Source organism: Mytilus californianus, unplaced genomic scaffold (genome assembly GCF_021869535.1).
Source record: "Mytilus californianus isolate M0D057914Y unplaced genomic scaffold, xbMytCali1.0.p SCAF_9, whole genome shotgun sequence".
Classification (NCBI taxonomy): Eukaryota; Metazoa; Mollusca; class Bivalvia; order Mytilida; family Mytilidae; genus Mytilus; species Mytilus californianus.
In genome coordinates this window covers 50,317,821-50,338,304 of record NW_026262745.1, presented here as the reverse complement: position 1 = coordinate 50,338,304, position 20,484 = coordinate 50,317,821, and the positions used below count along the sequence as shown (strand labels likewise).

Below are 20,484 nucleotides of genomic sequence, written 5' to 3'. Positions count from 1 at the left end.
TATTTGGATAAAATTATTACAGCTGTGCAAAAAAAAGTCTCGATATTGAAGGTTATATTTTATGTGATCGAAAGACGCTATCCAAGCTATTCAATGTTTATTTCTTAATAAATTAAACCATAATTTAATTTAAATGTCCTTTGATATCTTTATATAGATAAGATATCTGTTTTTAAATCCAAACCGGTTATTTGCTCATATTGTAGTTTTGCTTTTGTTAGTCTATTTATAAAATCTTAACAGATCAATGAAGAACTATTACAAATTACAATAGTATGACACATAAACACTTTAAAGTTGGTTTTATTCATTCAAAATTATGTGTGTCTGAATTTATATTGATTATTTTGTAAACAAGGATATAAAGTAAAGACTGAAGTGAGTACATTGTTTTTTAGATGTTTCATCTTTTTTTTAAATATGTTACCAGAATTGTCCTAATGATCAGAATGATGTTATTGATCGTCAATGAGAAACCGCACCAAAACAATTAACATACAATCTTTAATAAAAGACAAGTTACAAAATGCAAAACAAAAATAGGATCTGCCATTAACACTCATTCTTTTGGTGGTTTGTTTTGTAGCTTTTTGAAATTATTGCTTTATAACTTTTGATATGGGTGGAATCTTATTTTTAGGTTTTATCATTACCGTTACACAAACGCGCAATAAATACATTAAACGTGGTATCATGGATTTGTATATTGCGTGACAGATTCATATAACAAGATAAGACAACGAAATATTACTCTCTGGCTATCTTTGGCTACATATTGACTTTATACAGAAAGTTCGCCCTTTTAACACGTTCAATGTTTCACAAATAATACTTGAACACAATGTAAAATCATTTCTTAAAACACTGCATACAATTTTATGCTGATTGGTATAGCGGTATTGTCATAAAGTGCATTGAAATGAACAGTGATATAGCAAACATCGAATTCCCTCATAAAATGTTATCACACACTATAGTAAGAAATGAAAAGACAAAGTTAACTTGCATCCCATTAAAATCAACACAGTACATTTATATTGTTTTGTATAAACTATATAATTTCGAATTCTACTGACATGTCAAGAGTATTACTCTAGAATATGATAGTTTGCCGTCCGTGTGAACGATTGGGTGGTATGTATGTGTATCCTTACATTTTTCACAACCGGTCTTTGATAATCAGATAAAATTTATTTGTTCCACATATGTAGAACACAAATCCTCTCCAGTGTTACATTTTGACCCCTTTTTACACAAACACGCATTTTATTTTTGTAATAACAAAGATAATTCATTTCATAAAGTTCACGTGCTCACTTCGATTGTTGTTATGTTAGTATCTTTCGGCAAATGGATTGGGAGATTACAATTTGTTTTTCTGTGATACGTAATAATATTATTATGAATAACTAACTAAACGCTAAAGCTTTGCTGCAGACCAGTGTAATTGATTTTAAAAAGTTGGAGAAGAACAAACCCAGTCCCTCTTGTTTTTGGGTAAAATTATTACAGCTGTGTGAAGGTGATATTTTATGTGATCGAAAGACGCTATCCAAGCTATCCAATGTTAATTTCCTAATAAATTAAACCATAATTTAATTTAAATGTCCTTTGATATCTTTATAGAGATAAGATACATGTGCAATCCGTTTTATTGTTCATAGTAACTTCAAATTCGGAGATAAGTCTAATTCGGTAATGTCAATATATCAAATGTTAAAAACAAATATCAATATAAGCTGAGGTAATGATAGGGTTTTAGGGGAACAAATAGGAAATAGATTCCTTATACAGATATAAAAATAGGTATTAAGTACGTTTTTCGTGTTCACTTTGTTACGGCCAGAAATCACCTTTAAATTGTAGTCAACAAAAGACACAAATCAATAATAAAGTTTAACAAGATTTATTATGCCTAAGTTTACAAATACTATACAAATTGAAATGTCAACTTAACTGTTAAAATATATATGTCCGATCCTTTTGTGTTTATTTTTTATCTGGACTTTTTCTCTTCACTGTTGCGGGAATCCAAACAAAATATTACATGTATGTCCAATAAGTCATAAACTTCTATAATGTAGTTAACTAGATTATGACTTATTGGACATACTATTCTGTTTGACGTTATAACATAAATAAAAGTGTCAATCCAACTGAGAGAATTTCTGAGAATACCAGTTTATTAATGTCTAATCTGAAAGTCTAACTTTAGTGTTATAAGGCCACACAAAACAAATTAGGCCAGGATAAACAAATATCATAATTACAATATCATAACACCTCCACCCTTAAAAGAAGTTTGAGTGTAACGAGAACTTTTCATGAACAATATATACAAAAATATATAGTACATGTACACGTATGTTTACAGTGTTTTAGTAAGATCTGGAAAAAGCATCTGCTATAACATTATCTTTACCCTAAATATGTTTCACAATAACATCATATTCCTGTAACAATAAACTCCACCTAGTCAACCTCTGGTTCTTGTTTCTTATTTTATGTATGCAGGTGAGAGGATTATGATCAGTATAAACAAGAATAGGATGCATAGTGGGATTTAAATATACATAAACATGTTGAAGTGCAGACAACAGTGCAAAACACTCTTTTTCAATAGTTGAATAATTTTTCTGATGTTTATCTAATTTCTTAGAAAAATATGAAATAGGTTTCTCAACATTATCATCTGTTTCTTGATATAAAACGGCTCCAAGTCCTACATCACTTGCGTCAACGGCAAGTTTGAATTGTTTTTCAAAGTCTGGAGTGATCAGAACAGGACTGTTACTTAAAAGTGATTTGCTATTTTCAAAAGTGTTTTGACAATTAGCACTCCAGATGAATTTAGAATCTTTCCGTAAAAGATGAGTCAATGGTTGAACAACAGTAGCAAAATTTGAAAAGAATTTCCTGTAAAATCAAATCATGCCTAAATATCTAATAAGTTGTTTTTCATTTGTAGGAGGAGGAAATTTGGTAATTGCATCCACTTTAGCCATAATAGGTTTCACTTGACCTTGGCCAACTGTATGCCCTAAATAATCAACAGTGGCCTGACAAAATTCACTTTTACCAAGATTAACAGTCAAATTTGATTGTGACAATCTATCAAAAGTAGCATATAAATGTGTTAAATACTCTTCCCAGCTATCACTACACAGAATGAGATCATCAATATAAGCATAACAACAGTCTAATTCTTTTATAACATTATTGATCATTCTTTGAAATGTAGCTGGAGCACTTTTCATACCATACGGCAAGACAGTATACTGAAATAAACCGTCTAGTGTAACAAAAGCTGATATTTCACGAGTTCTCTGTGTCAAGAGTACTGACAGTAACCTTTCAATAAATCAAATTTGCTCACAAATTTTGCTTGCCCAATGTTGTCAATACAGTCGTCTATCCTTGGAATCGGAGAGGAATCAGATTTTGAAACAGAATTAACTTTTCTGAAATCAGTTACGAAACGAAAGGTTTTATCTGGTTTGGGCACAAGGAGACAAGGAGAGCTCCATTCACTGTTACTCGGCTCAACAATATCATTGTCAAGCATATATTTTATTTCTTGTCTCATAAATTCAAGTTTTAGTGGATTGAGCCGCTAAGGATATTGCTTAATTGGAGAAGCATCACCTACATCGACATCATGATGAACAGCAGTGGTTTTTGTTTGGCACATCTGGAAACAGATTTTTAGAAGAAAATAACACAAAGATTTTAATTTTTCTCTGCGATTGAAAGTCAGATGTGCAAGTTTTTCGTCTAAATTTGACAAAATTTCTGAATTTTTCAACCTTTCTGTTTGTTCTATAGTCTTTGAATCAAATGATGGTTCAATTATATCTGTTTTGTAATGATCATTCTCCAAGTTAACAATGGCTAAAGTGGCAACTGGTTTACTCTCACATTCATTAGTACGCTCAAAATATGGTTTTAACATATTAATATGACACACTCTATTTTGTTTGCGCCGACCTGGAGTTTTTACAATATAATTCAAATCATTAATTTTACTCTCTATTGTATAAGGACCACAATATTTAGCCTGTAAAGGATGTTCAGGGACTGGCAAAAATACTAGTATCTTATCACCAGGCTCAAAAACTGTCCCTCGCATCTTTATCATTCCATATTTTTATCTTATTCTGAACAGTTTTTAAGTTTTTCTGAGCAATTTGACATGCAGTATACATTTTTTCTTTAAATCTAGATACATAGTCTAGAAGATTCAAGTCAGTGTGTTCAGTAAACCATTTTTCCTTAACCAATTTCAAAGGTCCCCTTACAGTATGACCAAATACCAACGCAAAGGGACTAAAACCAAGGGACTCTTGAACAGCCTCTCGGACCGCAAAAAGTAGAAAGTGAACACCATCATCCCAGTCTCTGTCAAATTGAAGACAAAAAGTTCTAATCATATTATTCAATGTATGATGAAAACGTTCTAAGGCACCTTGAGATTCTGGATGATAAGCACTTGACCTAAACTGAGCAATCCCTAACTGGTAAACGACTTGCTGAAATAAACCTGACATGAAATTTGAACCCTGGTCGCACTGTATAGACTTAGGAAGTCCTACTAACGTGAAAAATTTAAAAACAGCTTTGCCAATAGTTGGTGTTTTGATATTCCTTAACGGAATAGCCTCAGGAAAGCGAGTGGATGTACACATGATCGTCAATAAATACGCATTGCCAGTCTTGGTCTTTGGTAAATGTCCAACGCAGTCAATTAGTACTCTGCTGAAAGGTTTTTCAAAGGCTGGAATTGGCAGAAGTGGTGCTGGTAGTATTTTCTGGTTAGGCTTACCGACAACCTGGCATATGTGGCATGATTTGCAGTATTCTGTGACATCATTTCTAAGTCTGGGCCAGTACAAATGTTGCAAGATTTTAAGGCAAGTCTTCCTTATACCTAAATGTCCAGCCAAGGGGGTGTCATGGGCAAGACCAATAATTTCTTGCCTATAAACTTAAGGCACCACCACTTGGTTTTACCACTCTCCATTCCTTCTCTGGGATAGCAATAGGTGACCTCCATTTCCTCATTAAAATGCCGTCTTGATTGTAGTAGCATTTGACCACTTTGTCTGCTTCCTCCTGTGGTTGAGCCCTCTTGCAGAGCTGAAGAACCTCAGGGTCTTTATTTTGTTCTTCCACAAATTTTCTTCTGTCTAATGAATGGCTGTTCACATCTGGCCATGGCATAATTACATTCTTGTTAGTACTAAATGGTTTTACTATGGCCTTTTCTGAGCTACAGGGACCTTCAATGTCGCCAAGGAAAGTGGCAGAAAGGTCCATGTAATCATCCTCATTTTGTTGTTTTCTTGCCATCGCCCTAGCAACAACACAAGCTGGTTACAGTTCAGCATCATCATCCGTTGATTTAACATCCACAGCCGGTTCACTGGTAACAATTGGTTCAGCAACCACTTTGTTCCTAGCTAGATCATTTCCTAGCAATAATGAAACACCCTCAACAGGGAGATTAGGACGAACACCCACAACAACTGGTCCAGTAATTAAATCTGACTTCAGATAAATGCGATGGAGGGGAACATCTATACAACCTAACTCCACACCTTGTAACAAAACGGAGGCACCAACAGAAGTCTCATCGGACAAAGGCAACACACCTTCTAACAATGAAGTCTGAGAAACTCCAATGTCCCGTAAAATCTTAATTGGCTGAGGAGTAGTATAATCAACAATAGAAACAAACCCATCAGACATAAAGGGTTTATAATCCTCCATGTAATCACAAAAACTGGACTTACAAGCCTGACTGGCAGGACATTCCAACTTATTGGTAACAAGGGGTGTCGTACAAGCACTGGACTTGGGCTTATTATTTCTTTCCTTCTTCTTCTGGAGTCTAAAACAATCAGCCATCATGTGACCATTTTTCTTATGATAAGCACAAGTTAGTGACTTCTTCTCACAAGTATCAAATTTTGGACTGGACATATTTTAACTGGATTGACTCTTATTCTGTGCAACAGGCTTATTATCAGTACGCTCAGTACTTTGATTTTTGTAATTTCCACTCGAAGTATTTAGATTTTGACCTTTGAAACTTATTTTATGTGAAAGGGTATAAATATCGAAATAACAGCTGCATCCGGCAATGTCTCAACCGTTTTGTCATCTAAATGTGTTTTTAAGTCTAAATGAACACACTGCTTGAACTCTTCTAATAACATCAATTGTCTTATATTATCATAATTGTCATCTATTTTCTTTGACTTAAGCCATTTATCAAATAGATCTTCTTTTTCCCTAGCAAATTCAACATAGGTTTGTGAATTAATCTTTTTATAAGACCAACATTTCTGTCTATATGCTTCTGGCACTAGCTCATAAGCTTTCAAAACTTCCTGTGTCATAATCAGAACTTTTTTCTGATGAAAGTGCTGAGTAAATTTCAGCGGCCTTGCCCTCAAAAACAATTTGCAGCATTGTAGTCCAATAAGGCTTTGGCCATTTCAAATTTTGAGCAATTTTCTCAAACTGTGGAAAAAATTTATCAACTGTTTTTTCTCAATATCTGTGAACCAAACGTAAATTTTTAGCTGCATCAAAATAAAAATGTTCTGATTATGACTCTACTATAGTGTTGCTTTCTACTTTAACCATTTCAATTTTTATTTTCTCCATCTCTAACCTTCCCTCATTTCAAGCTCTACCTGTCTTTCTTCTTTTTCTTTTTCCAATTGTTTAAATTTAAATTCATCTTCCTTTTCTAATTGTTTAATTTAAATTCATCTTCCTTTTCTAATTGTTTTAATCTAAATCCATGTTCTAACTCGAGCTGTTTTAATTTGATAGCATCAACATTTTCGACCTTAAGTTCAAGGGCCACTTCACCAAAAATTACTGCATCAACTAATTGGTCTATTACCAATTTTTTTTAATTTTTGTTTTCTCATAGACAATCTAAAAACTATTTGTAGATGTTTAGCAAGCAACATTAATTCTTCTTTCTTTAGTTTATCAAACCCTTTCAGGTCTGGCATTTTCAAAAATTTACCGGCATCAATTGCCATTTTGTAGAATTTTGTTGGCTAATTCTAATTCAATAAAATACGGAAAAAAAATTTTACTCTAATATTAACGTAATCCCGGACGAGCCCCCAATTTCTGTTACGGCCAGAAATCACCTTTAAATTGTAGCCAACAAAAGACAAAAATCTATAATAAAATTTAACAAGATGTATTATACACAAGTTTACAAATATCATATAAATTGAAATGTTTACTTAACTGTTAAAATATGTCCGATTCTTTTGTCTTTTTTTTTATCCGGAACTGTTCTCTTCACTGTTGCGGGAATCAAAACAGAATATTATGTCCAATAAGTCACAATCTAGTATGATGTAGTTAACGTAAATAAAAGTGCCAATCCAACTGAGAGAACTTCTGAGAATACAAGTTTATTAATGTCTAATCTGAAAGTCTAACTTTAGTGTCTGTATATATATAGTTGTCACGGAAATTTCTAGAACACTGTAGAAGAGAAACTCCTAGAAAACTTTAGAACGGAAACTTCTAGAATACGGTAGAAGTTTAAATTACACATCGTCGATAATGATCATTCCAGAATTATTAAGTAAGTCAAATAGAAAATTGCAATCATTCCATCAGTATCTATGATTGTTCTAGTGATTTCTAAACTGCACAATTATACCATTATTTGGTAAACAACTATAAATAGTATGTAAACAAATTATACATGTAATAAGGCCACACAAAACAAATTAGGCCAAGATTAACAAATATCATAATTACAATATCATAATAACTTCATTGTATTTTTGTTTAAATCGATGTATGTACCAGTCTTTTGTCTCAAATTTTAGAATTTTATAACATCAGCTCTAATTTTTTCAGGGCGAATATTTTATTTTTGATAATAATTCCATTTTCGAGTGTGAATTAGAACGGGTAGAACTATGGCTCTTTACCTTAAACTATAATCAGTATTTCTAAACTTTTTGTAAATATAAGACTTTATACATGTATGCAGTATGTATGCAGTACACCTGGCCTTGGGCTGTTGTCTGCTCTTTGGTCGGGTTATTGTCTCTTTGACACATTCCCCTTTTCAATTTATTAATTTTATGAGTAATATAGCCTAGGCATTCTGGGTTTCATTTTGGGATAGGTGAAGTTTCGGTATGATTTTTCCGGATTCAATATACTTGATTTTTAATAGAAAAGAAGCATTATTTTTAAATTGATTATTAGGTTGTAACTTGTTTCTTATTAACCACGACATAGCAATAAAATTCGTTTTACAATATATCCACCAACAGGCATAAAGAGTGCTATCAGTTTTAAATGAAAATGCTTTTTTACATGTTTTAATCATATCAATTATCAATTATGCATCTATTTTAAAAGAAAAGAAGCTGGCAAATATTCTACAAAGATCTATTCTTACAGTAGGTTTCATTGTATAGTGCCTAACAATTTTTTTTGAGGTAGACGAAATTGACCTTAAAACGATCGTATTGACTTTTGATGTCCAAAAATAGGCAGACCTGACATATTTTGACTTTATTTACTGACTACTTTAGTTTGGGATTAATTGTAATTATAACATTCCAATGAGACTGAAAAATGTGTTGTTGTTTTTTTGTTAAGATAAACAATAATTTCACCTGGCGTAGCAGTGCGTAAAATGTATTTCGGTATTTCTCTTCGAAAAATGACGTGTTTAAAGGAATAAGACGTCTTATTTGTAAACTTTCTCTTTTTTTCTCCGCAATAGGCTATTAAAAAATAATTTATCTACTGTGTATGTTGAAATTTTTGTGAAAATATAAGAAGTGGCAATTCTTAACTTTCTTACCTTTAGTTTCATTGATAAGACGTAATATGGACTCGTCCAATGTCCAGTTTGATGGTTATTTAAGTTACTGTACACATTCATGCACGTCCTGATTTATTCAATATACATGTATGAAATGCATAAACAGTTTGAAGGTTAACTAATAATAACCTAATCCAATCAAATTGCGTGAGATTCAATAACAATGAGCAGTCCACATCATAATAAGTAATTGGGGTAAACTGGGTATGGAAAAAGACAGATATTTTAAGTTATTTTTTTTGCAATAACGAATAAAAATTTGTCAACCAAAAGTTTTGCTATAATTTCAGAAACATGTCGTTCTGTATTGGTATAGTTTTCGGATCTTTCATTTACGTATTTAAGGCAATAGAAAGTTTGGGCTTCAGAAGTCTACATAATTATTGACTTTATACAGAAAATTCGCCGTTTTCAAACATTTAATGTTTCACAAATAATACTTGGATACAATGTAAAATCATTTCTTAATACACTGCAAAAATTTTCATTCTGATTGGTATAGTGATATTGTCATCAACTTCTTTGAAATGAACAGTGATATAGCAAACATCGAATTCCCTTACAAAATGTTATCACACACTATAATAAGAAATGAAAAGACAAAGTTAACTTGCATCCCATTAACATCAAAACAGTACATTTATATTGTTTTGTATAAACTATATAATTTCGAATTCTACTGACATGTCAAGAGTATTACTCTAGAATATGATAGTTTGCCGTCCGTGTGAAAGATAGGGTAGTATGTATGTGTATCCTTACATTTTTCATAACCGGTCTTTGATAATCAGATAATATTTTTTTTGTTCCACACATGTAGAATACAAATCCTCTCCAGTGTTACATTTTGACCCCTTTTTACACAAACACGCATTTTATTTTCGTAATAACCAAGATAATACATTTCATGAAGTTCACGTGCACACTTCGATTATTGTTATGTTAGTATCTTTCGGCAAATGGAATGGGACACTACAATTTGTTTTTCTGTGACACATTATAATATTATTATGAATAACTAACTAAACGCTTAAGCTTTGCTGCAGATCAGTGTAATTGATTTTAAAAAGTTGGAGACGAACAAACCCACACCCTCTTGTATTTGGGTAAAATTATTACAGCTGTGCCAAAAAAAGTCTCGATATTGAAGGTTATATTTTATGTGATCGAAAGACGCTATCCAAGCTATTCAATGTTTATTTCTTAATAAATTAAACCATAATTTAATTTAAATGTCCTTTGATATCTTTATATAGATATGATATCTATTTTTAAATCCAAACCGGTTATTTGCTCATATTGTAGTTTTGCTTTTGTTAGTCTATTTATAAAATCTTAACAGATCAATGAAGAACTATTACAAATTACAATAGTATGACATATAAACACTTTAAAGTTGGTTTCATTCATTCAAAATTATGACTGAAGTGAGTACATTGTTTTCTAGATGTTTCATCTTTTTTTTAAATATGTTACCAGAATTGTCCTAATGATCAGAATGATGTAATTGGTCGTCAATGAGAAACCCCACCAAAACAATTAACATACAATCTTTAATAAAAGACAAGTTACCAAGTACAAAATGCAAAACAAAAATAAGATCTGCCATTAACACTCATTCTTTTGGTGGTTTGTTTTGTAGCTTTTTGAAATTATTGCTTTATAACTTTTGATATGGGTGGAATCTTATTTTTGTGTTTTATCATTACCGTTACACAAACGCACAATAAATAAATTAAACGTGGTATAATGGATTTGTATATTGCGTGACAGATTCATATAACAAGATAAGACAACGAAATATTACTCTCTGGCTATCTTGAGCTCTAAGTATTCCTTTATATATTGTCATTACAAGGGGTCAGTTATCAATATCAAACTCAAACAGCCACAGCTGATTTAATATCTTAAATTGGAGGCCGGATGCCTTACAAGAAAGGTCCAGCGACATATTATAGTTTTAGTACAATCACTTTCTTCATATACAGAAAATACATTTACGTGCACTCAAAATGATAAATGTAAAATAATTGATGTTCGGTATTTAAAGTAAATCAATATCGCAAAACCTTATTTAATAGTTATATAGTGTAATTCGCGTGAAAGAAAAAATGCCTATTTTAAAAAGACAACCGACTTTTCCGCCATATTTCCTGTACATACATTTTTCGTGCAGATGTTAAATGTCACAATACAGCCTGGTCTGAATACAATTATACCATTCATACTTTTGGATATGATCCTTAATTGATTTGAATAACAAAGAAATTAAATATTGGTTTTGTGCATACAATGAATACAATAAACATGGTAAATGAATGCATTTACCTGTTGTTTAGAGTTTAATGTATTTGTAGCAACTTTATTTTCGTTGAACATGTTTAGGCATAATATTTTTAAAGTCAGTAAAATTTTGTAAACCCTGCATAATAAGAATTGAATGCATATCAGGAATATATATTAATGACACCTTTTGTCTTTGTTTCCAGTATTGTGAGCGCTCCCACTTTTTCAATTCTTGCTAGTTTTTTATGAAATTTATATCATAGGTTTATATCGGCAATGTCTCGAAAACGTTTGAAAATTCAGCGCCAAACAGATATTCTTAAAGGAGTAGTGCGCCTTGGAAATATCAATTGTATAGCACTGTGCATTGTAAGCGCTCTCAATTGTACAATTCTTCCCACCAGATATTTATGAAATTTATAACAAGGTTTAATATCAGCAATGTTTCGGACAAGTTGGATAAATCAGTGCCGATATCTATTTTTTTTAGAGATTTTGTCCAATTGAAATATTAATTATATAGAAAAATTGTATTGTAAGTGCTCTGAAGACTATATTTCTTGTAGGGTTGTTATCAAATTTACATCGGAGGTTTATATCAATAATTGCTGGGACAAGTTCAAAGGTTAGCGATGATCATTTATTTGTATAGTTGTTATTAACCTTAGAAATGTAAATTCGATCGATAATTGCATTCTAAGCTCTTATAAAAAAGTGTACAATTTTTGCCAGATATTATGAATTGGTTTCGTAGGTTAAATGAGAAATTTCTCAGACAAATTCGAAAATCATGACCGATCAATTATTTTTAAAAGAGTTTTGCCCCTTTAATATATTATTTATATAGGAAAATTGACTTTTATGCGCTTTCAAACCTACATTTCTTTTAAGGCTTTTTATGAAATGTGTATCGAATATTTATCAGTATTGCAACAATGTCTGGGACGAGTTTGCATATCAGCGCTGATCAATCTTATTTACAAGAGCAATGTTCCTTAGCAACGCACATTCTGTAGAATATATATTGCAAGCGCTCTCAAGTGTACAACTATTGCTAGATGTTTTTGACACTTAATAGCATATCATACGTTTACATCAGCAATGTTTTAGGTGAAAATCAGCACTGATCTGTGTTTTGTTTACTTTAGTTATTTCTCTTTAAGATTTAGTTTAAATTGAACATTGTAGTGTAAGTAATCTCACAGCTACATTTCTGTTTCAACCAAAGGCTTTTATCAGTAAGGGATGAGTGCTGACCAACTTATTTTACATGATTTGTTCCAATTCGAGATAGAAATATATATAAAAAAAAAGCATAGTTAGTGATCTCATGCCTGAAAAAAAATCTAGTTTTTGCAGTTTGACAAACAAAATATGTGCAACGCGGTGGACATTGGAACGATGTTCTTTTATTAGTTTTTTTTTTTCATTTTTGGATCCATGTTTGGCTTTTTAAGTTCGTTATTATTAGTTATATAGCACACAGTGCGATCTTATAAATAACAGGTTCTTGAAACAGAGATTTATGTCATCATTTCTGAGGATCACAAATTAGGGACCGTGAAAATCAGATATAACAGAAAATAGCTAAACAAAAACAGAATGATTTGATCAAAGAAGGTTTTATGTGGATTTATCTTTAAACTTGCACGTGATACCGTTAATTCTGTATTATTTAATATCTCTTTTATGAATTAAATTGTTTCATGTAGATAATACATTATTTCCTAGACTTCCTCGTCGTCTCAAGTACACAGCCAGCTACTTTAAATTAACTGCACGCTTGTTCCAAAGGTTGCACATACATTATTCTCTAGGGGCTAACTGGGCTACCAAATGTTTTTTCAGGTGCCTTGCCAGTTTGAATTCAAGTAAAATAAAATTGGTATGTACTTTTCATACACTAATAAAGGTAATCCTGTATGTAGTTTTAAATTCTTTGCAAGCATGTAGATATAATTCTCACAATTCTGCTAAATTTGTGTTTAATTAATATATTGTTTCTCACAAAAAGTTACCTTTTCATTATATTGAATGTTAAAAACCATATTGCATGAATAGTTCTATTTACACTTTAGTTATCTTCACAAGTTTATGTATTTCAAATACATGAAATTATTACATAGTTTTATAATTTACTGACACTTAAGAAAGACTTTAATGACCAACTTCTTTTCTTTATTTTTTTATTTTATATAGATTTTCACATCTATCAAATTACAATCATGTATATTTACAATTGGTAAATTATTTTATATAAAAGGAAACAAATAATTATCCTTTCGAAAATAAGTATTTGAATACTTCACAATTTATGCTACAAAATATGCTTCAAAATTTCAAGTTTCATCTTAACATATTTTTTTACAAGAATACAATTCTCTCTTTAAATTTTAAGGTGGGTAATAAAATAAAATATTTTCTATTTAACATACTACCATATAATACGATAAAGAATATATATTTTTGATAACTTTATAATATTTGAATAATTGTCACCATTAGATATGACGATAAATGTATTGGTGTTAGTGCATTTCTCACCAACTTTACTTCATTTTTATATTTTGACAAAATCGCAGTTTATTTGAATTACCAAATGACATTTCAAATCTAAGCAATCCTCTGCAAGTTTTAATATAAAAAACATATTTAATCACTTGTTTTTTACTAAATTTTGGATGGCAAACTAGATACTTCGATATTTAGTTACGCAATTTTGCGTTCAGTTTTTTGTTTAGCAATGCAAGGACAAGTTATCTTAAAATACAAACCCCAGGACTACTGAAATGCATTCATGAGGCAATGCAGATTCAACAGTTTCGCTGAAAACACTAAACAATAATGAACTAATCATAGCTTGAAAAAAGAGACACAAACACGAGTTCACAAAAAGGGTAAATGTTAAATCGTGACTTCGCATCAAAAACTTGGGTGTCTGACCGGGTTTTAGTCATTTAGTCGTCGTATATTACGTAAAAATGAATAGGCATATGTTATTTTGACTTAAAGTACTTTTCTAACAATGTATATCCGACTTTATATCATTTACATATTGCCCCTTTTGGTATGTAATTCATTTTGGATACTAGAAAAAAGTAAAATAACAAAACTCCGAACTCCAAGGGAAATTCAAAACGGAAAGTCCTTTATAAAATGGCAAAATCAAAAGCTCAATAGATTTAAGAAGAGTTGGTATGAGTGCCAATGAGACAACTCTCTATCCAAGTCACAATATGGGCCTTCAACATGGAGTATTGGCTCACACCGAACAAAGAGTTATAAAGGGCCCAAAAAATGACTAGTGTAAAACCATTCAAACAGGAAACCAACGGTCTAATCTTAATAAAAAGCGAGAAAAGAGAAACACTTATGAACCACATCAACATACGACAACCACTGAACCACAGGTTCCTGACTTAGGACAGGAGCCAACAAATGCAGCGGTATGCACATCTAACGAATGGAAAACAACTGTCATATTGTTGACTTGATACATGCATTTCCTTATTTAGAAAATGGTGGATTAAACCTGCTTTTATAGCTAGCTAAACTTCTCACTTGTATGACAGTCACATAGAATTACATTATTTTGACAACAATGTGTGAGCAAACCAAAACAGACATAATAGGTAAAAACTTTTAAAATTGGGGTACAGCAGTAAACATTGTAATATAATCTTAATCACAATAAAAAAAACAAATAATTCTTTCAACAAAGAAACACATAATGGGATATAGACAAAGTACATAAGCTAAAATGAAAGACAAGAACTCAAAATTGACCATATCACAATAACACAAAGGCGGGATGTAAAAGCACCGAACCACGTCATAAGGATATGATCAAAAAATGGATAAACAGTAAAGGTTGAAAATATACAAGGACAAAAAAGGAGATTTGTAACACGTAATTAAGATGATAAACAACGTCAGTACCTAGAATCAATACGTCAAGACCATCATGTATTACTTGTCAGGTCTTGGTATCTTTCAATGACCCCTTTTTAGAACCAGGACGAGACGTTCTTTGGAATAACTTTGGCTCATTAAAAAGTAAAATAACAAAAATACCCAACTCCGAGGAAAATTCAAAACGGAAAGTCCCTAATCAAATTACAAAATCTCAAACACATCAACCGAATGGATAACAACTGGCATATTCCTGACTTGGAACAGGCATTTTCTGATGTAGAAAATGGTGGATTAAACCTGGTTTTATAGCTACAATGTAGCTAAACCTCTCACTTGTATCACAGTCGCATAAAGTTCCATAATATTGACAACAATGTGTGAACAAAACAAACAGACATACATGTAATAGGTAAAAATGTCAAAAATGGGGGTATAGCAGTCAACATTTAGTTATAATCTTAATAACTAAAAACAAACAAATATGTCAACAAAGAAAAACAAAAAGGCATATAGACAAAACACATTAGCAAAACCGAAAGACAAGAATACAAAAATTTACCATAGCACAAAAACAATATGACGGGATGTATAAGTACCGAGCCACGTCAAATAAAAATTACTAAAAATAGACAAAACAGTAAAAGCAATAATTTACAAAAGACAAATAAAAGAACACTATAACATGTAATTAAGATGTTATACAACGTCAGTACCTAGAATCTATTCATCAACTTTCTGCTCAGACACTGGTGAAGTTTTATAAAGTCCGAGTATATAATTAATTCTCTCCGTAACGTGCTCTCAATTCAAGACATTCAAGCAAAAATAATCTTAGTTACATCATTGATACACTTTTAGGGATTATCAAATGGTGTATGACTCCTACTCGATTCCGAGTAGACTGAAAAAACGGGGGCGCTCTAAAAATAATAGAAACATTATATACTGTTATTATTTCTAGTAGTATTTATGAAATATTCAACGGTGATTTGATATTCCATTATGTCTCCGGTGACTTTCCTGTACTCGTTCATTCGGACTATCTATTGTCTGGTATAATTTTCCACAAACCAACTAACGGATAGGATAAATTTTATTACCCGAGTAAATATATTTTGATCTAGGAATAAAATTTTTGAATAACCAAAATAATGCATGCACTTCCTAACCCTATTTTTTGCTTCTAAATGGAGAGCGTTTTGTTTTTTGCATTATACTTTACGTTATTCTTATGCGTTTCTCGATTGAAAGAGAAGGCATTGCAAAAGTGTCAAGCAAGCGTATATTACACTTTATTTAATATAAAAAAATGAGTTACAATATTTTAACGTTTGTATGGCAAATTTATTAACTGAAGTTTATTTTCTTTTATTTTAAGCACTCCTCTGTTACCTCACTCCACCAACATTAAATCTTTTTTGCCTTTTGATGTTTATTTTATTCATTGTTTGCTTAATGGTTGGGTTTAGTAAGCTATCTGGTTATAATAAATGATTTTGTTGCCGCGTGTGCTTTTTCATCACGTTGTTTTTCTTTGTACCATTTGCTACTCAATATTAGTGTTTTCTTCTAAATATGTTTCGACAATTAAAAACTAGGATAGGATGCTCCAATTGGAAATCCTTTCACTTGATTTATGGATAAAACATTTAAGAGGTTTACAGCGTACTGACTGGCTGAAAATAGATGAAACAAACATCAAATAGGATCATTGAACCTGAGAAGGAGGATTGCTATTCTTGCTTTTTCCAAAAGAAATGATGATAGGAACCAAGAAAAATAGGGTTGTTGGTTTTTAACGAAAGAATGATGAGCATAAATGAAGTAACGCCTCCTCCACCTACGATTAGAGCTATCATTGAATTTACAAAAATACCAAAACCCTTCATTCAGATAAGTTAGTTGAATCCTAATTACTGTGGATTCATTATCATTCGTTGGATACCAATTTTCGTGGATTTCGTAGTTACCCGAGAACCACGAATTCCAATGTCCAACGAATAGCAAATTTTGTATAGAAATTTATGCAGACTTTGGCAAAACCACGAAATCAAATATCCACGAAAATGCAAGTTTTCCTCAATCCACGAAAATAAATGAATCCACAGTAACAATCTCGTAAACTCGTTCTGATAAACGATTTTTTTGTATTTTGTTTTCATGATGAAACATGTGAAATTACAAACTACAGTAATAGACACAAATTATAGAATTCAGCATGGTTACACGGTGTAAATTAACGTTAATATTATTCTGAAATCACCTGTATCGTATACCTTTATAAAAGGTAGTCTTATTCATAATAGGATTCCGAGTTCGACAGTTATTGTAAATATCTAATTAGAACAAACTTTTGTTAAGTAATAATTGCAAAATTGAGTGTATACCATATGAAACTATTGAATTGCCATGCATCGTGATGAGAAGCAATAATATACAAGGTTAATTTCGTTTTAAAACAATAATGATTCATGTAGTCGGCAGAACATGATTTATTTACTATAATGCCTTACACGGTTTTGTGAAGTAGACGAATCCAGCCTTAAAATGATCAAATTGAATTTTTTTCGTGTACAATAATGCATATAATTGGCAGACCAGTCATATTCTGACATCATTAACTCTCTGCTTTTATTTGGATATAAACCGATACATGAAACTACTAAATATAACTCAAAAACCCTTGATTTTGTTAAAAAAAAAGCATGTAAGCTTTGTACATTGCGCAGACGTGTGTAAAATATTTTTCAATGATTTTTTTTTAAATGAAATCGCTTGATCAATAATTTTCTCATATTTTAAAAAAAAAATGTGCTAATTTGATATTGTAACAATTCACAAAAATTGTGTGAAAAAGTAATATCTTTTGTTTCATTGATAAAAGCAATTGAACAGTTGTACACGCGTGTGTAAAACGGAATGCAAACTAACCTGTTTTCAGATATACAGAATTTTATTATATTGTATAGCCATTCAGATAAGAAACTTCCAACAAAATAAATTATGGCGCAATAAATAGTATGGTCTCGACTCAGGGGTTTCCTTGGTGTATTCATTTCAAGCCCAATTTCTCTTTTAAATTTTCCATTTATTATGTAGATTATTCTCTCATCTGTGACCCTATTCAGACCCCTAAGTTTAGGAACATTCCCATGGAAACCATCTGTACTCCTCTTCTTGCTGACACGATCATTTGATCATATCTGAATCTGACTATAATTTTTACGTTCAGATGTATATTAAGGGGAGGGTTGAGATCTCACAAAACATGTTTAACCCTCTGCATTTTACGCCTGTCCCAAGTCAGGAGCCTCTGACCTTAGTTAGTCTTGTTTGTTTTTTAATTTTGCCATATAAGCGGGAGGTTTGGCTAGCCATAAAACCAGGTTCAACCCACCATTTTTTCTTAAATGTCCCGTACAAAGTCAGGAATATGGCAGTTGTTATCAAATAATTCGTGTCTATGTATGTTGCATTGGCGTTTGTTTTCTGTTGTTCCGTTGTTTTCCTCTTATAGTTGATATGTTTCCCTCGGTTTTAGTTTGTAATCCAGATTTGTTTTCTCTCAATCGATGTATGACTTTTGAACAGCGGTATACACTGTTGCCTTTAGTTCATTTATATGTTTTGGAGTTTAGTGTGATGTCCATTTTCATTGAACTAGTACACATTTTCTTTAAGGGCCAGCTGAGGCTATCCCTGTCTTTGTAATCAATTATGTTAACATAATACAACTTTATGTTCTGACATTATACACGCATTACAAATTTGAAAAGGGAAACAGGTAAAGGTGAAGCAAAAATAACTCTCATCCAATTCCGTAAGATTCAATAACAATGACCAGTCCATATCCAAATCAGTGTAAGGGGTAAATTGGGTATGGAGAAAATGACAGATTTTTCTTAACGATTTCTTGTATATACTTAACAACACTTTTTTTGTCAGAAGTCCGAAAACCTATACGTCTGTATTGGCATAGTTTATCTTTTTCTCATTAGCGTATTTAAAGCAAAAGAAAATTTTGGCCTCAAAAGTCAACCAAATTTATGACCTTATATATTAGAAAATTCTTTTTAAGACTAAGATTTATTAACAAATAATACACGGATACATAGCAAAATCGTTTTCTAAAATACTGCAAAATATTTCAATAGCATTGTCATAAGGTGAGTTTACGTAAACCATATTATAGCAAACAATTTACAATTTACAATTTCTCCGCACTTTTAGCTGTCAGTAACTACAATTACTCTTTTATTGGTGCCATGTGTCTATTGCTTGTATGCTACTTGCTTTTGTGTGCTTCGATCCCATCTTTTTAAGTTATGCCATCGGGAACGGATTTTTACAGTTTGTTTCTTATGATATGCTGTAACACTACTGCCCGATGTGAGATGAAGCTTAAGGTTGAGTGCGAACTTAAATGTTCTACCCGCCACATTCTTTATGTGCCTGTCCCAAGTAAGAAGTCTGTAAATTCGTGGTTGTCGTTGCTTTATGTCCTTCATATTTTTTTCGGTAATTGTATTTTTAAAAAATTAAGGCCGTTAGTTTTCTTGCTTGAATTGGTTTGCATTTTTCATGTCGGGGCCTTTTATAGCTGACGATACGGTATGGGTATTTCTGATTGTTGAAGGCCGTACTATGACCTATATATTTGCTTATTTCTTCGTCATACGAACTGTAGTGGATAGCTTCATTGGAAATCATACCACATACTCTTAATTGTATACGTACGGTTGCAAAAGTACAAACTTTTGATTGGTATATTTTTGGGTTTGTTTTTATAATTTAAAAACCAGTAATTACACGGCTGAAATTCGTCTGTTGAATTGACCGGAAAGGTCATAGAAAAAATAATATATATTTGTAAGTGAGTGAAATCTACTCACACTGTTAGGTTGTTCCTTTATTATTTGATTTGAAATTGTTCGAGTTAGACGTATCATATTTCAATGTATCCCCACATTGGCCACCACATCTCTACATTAAAGAAGAAACTGGATCAGGGAGAAATTAACTTGAATAATTATTCTTATTGTATTATACATGTTGGCACTAACGACGTAAGAGATTTTTCTGTGGATCGAATCATTGCTGATTTTAGAGAGTTAATTGTTAAATTTAAATTCATGTCTCCGCATATTATACTGCATATATCCTCTATTTTACCAAGACCTGTAGATGTTGAATCAACTGGATTTAAGTGTTCTAATATTAATAGTCAGTTACTTTCTGTATGTTCGAAATGTAACATTAACTTTATAAAATCCTATAGAAGGTTTTTTGTAAAAGGGCGTCCTATAAGGTCTCTTTTTGCCTTTAAGGACGGAGGGTTGTACCTAAATGGGGCTGGTCAATACGAACTTCGCAGATGCTTCCAACATGTTATC

The 20,484-nt window shown here is 31.7% G+C and overlaps 1 protein-coding gene across 1 annotated transcript in view; it reads left to right on the top strand.

Annotated features, from left to right (window-relative positions):
• The first annotated feature begins 252 nt into the window (after positions 1 to 252).
• Positions 253 to 20,484, top strand: part of LOC127714833 (uncharacterized) — a 36,347-nt gene continuing 16,115 nt past the window's right edge. Inside the window, exon 1 of the mRNA XM_052220864.1 lies at positions 253 to 378. The gene's annotated coding sequence lies outside the window, so the exon portion shown is untranslated. The remainder of the gene's footprint in view (positions 379 to 20,484) is intronic.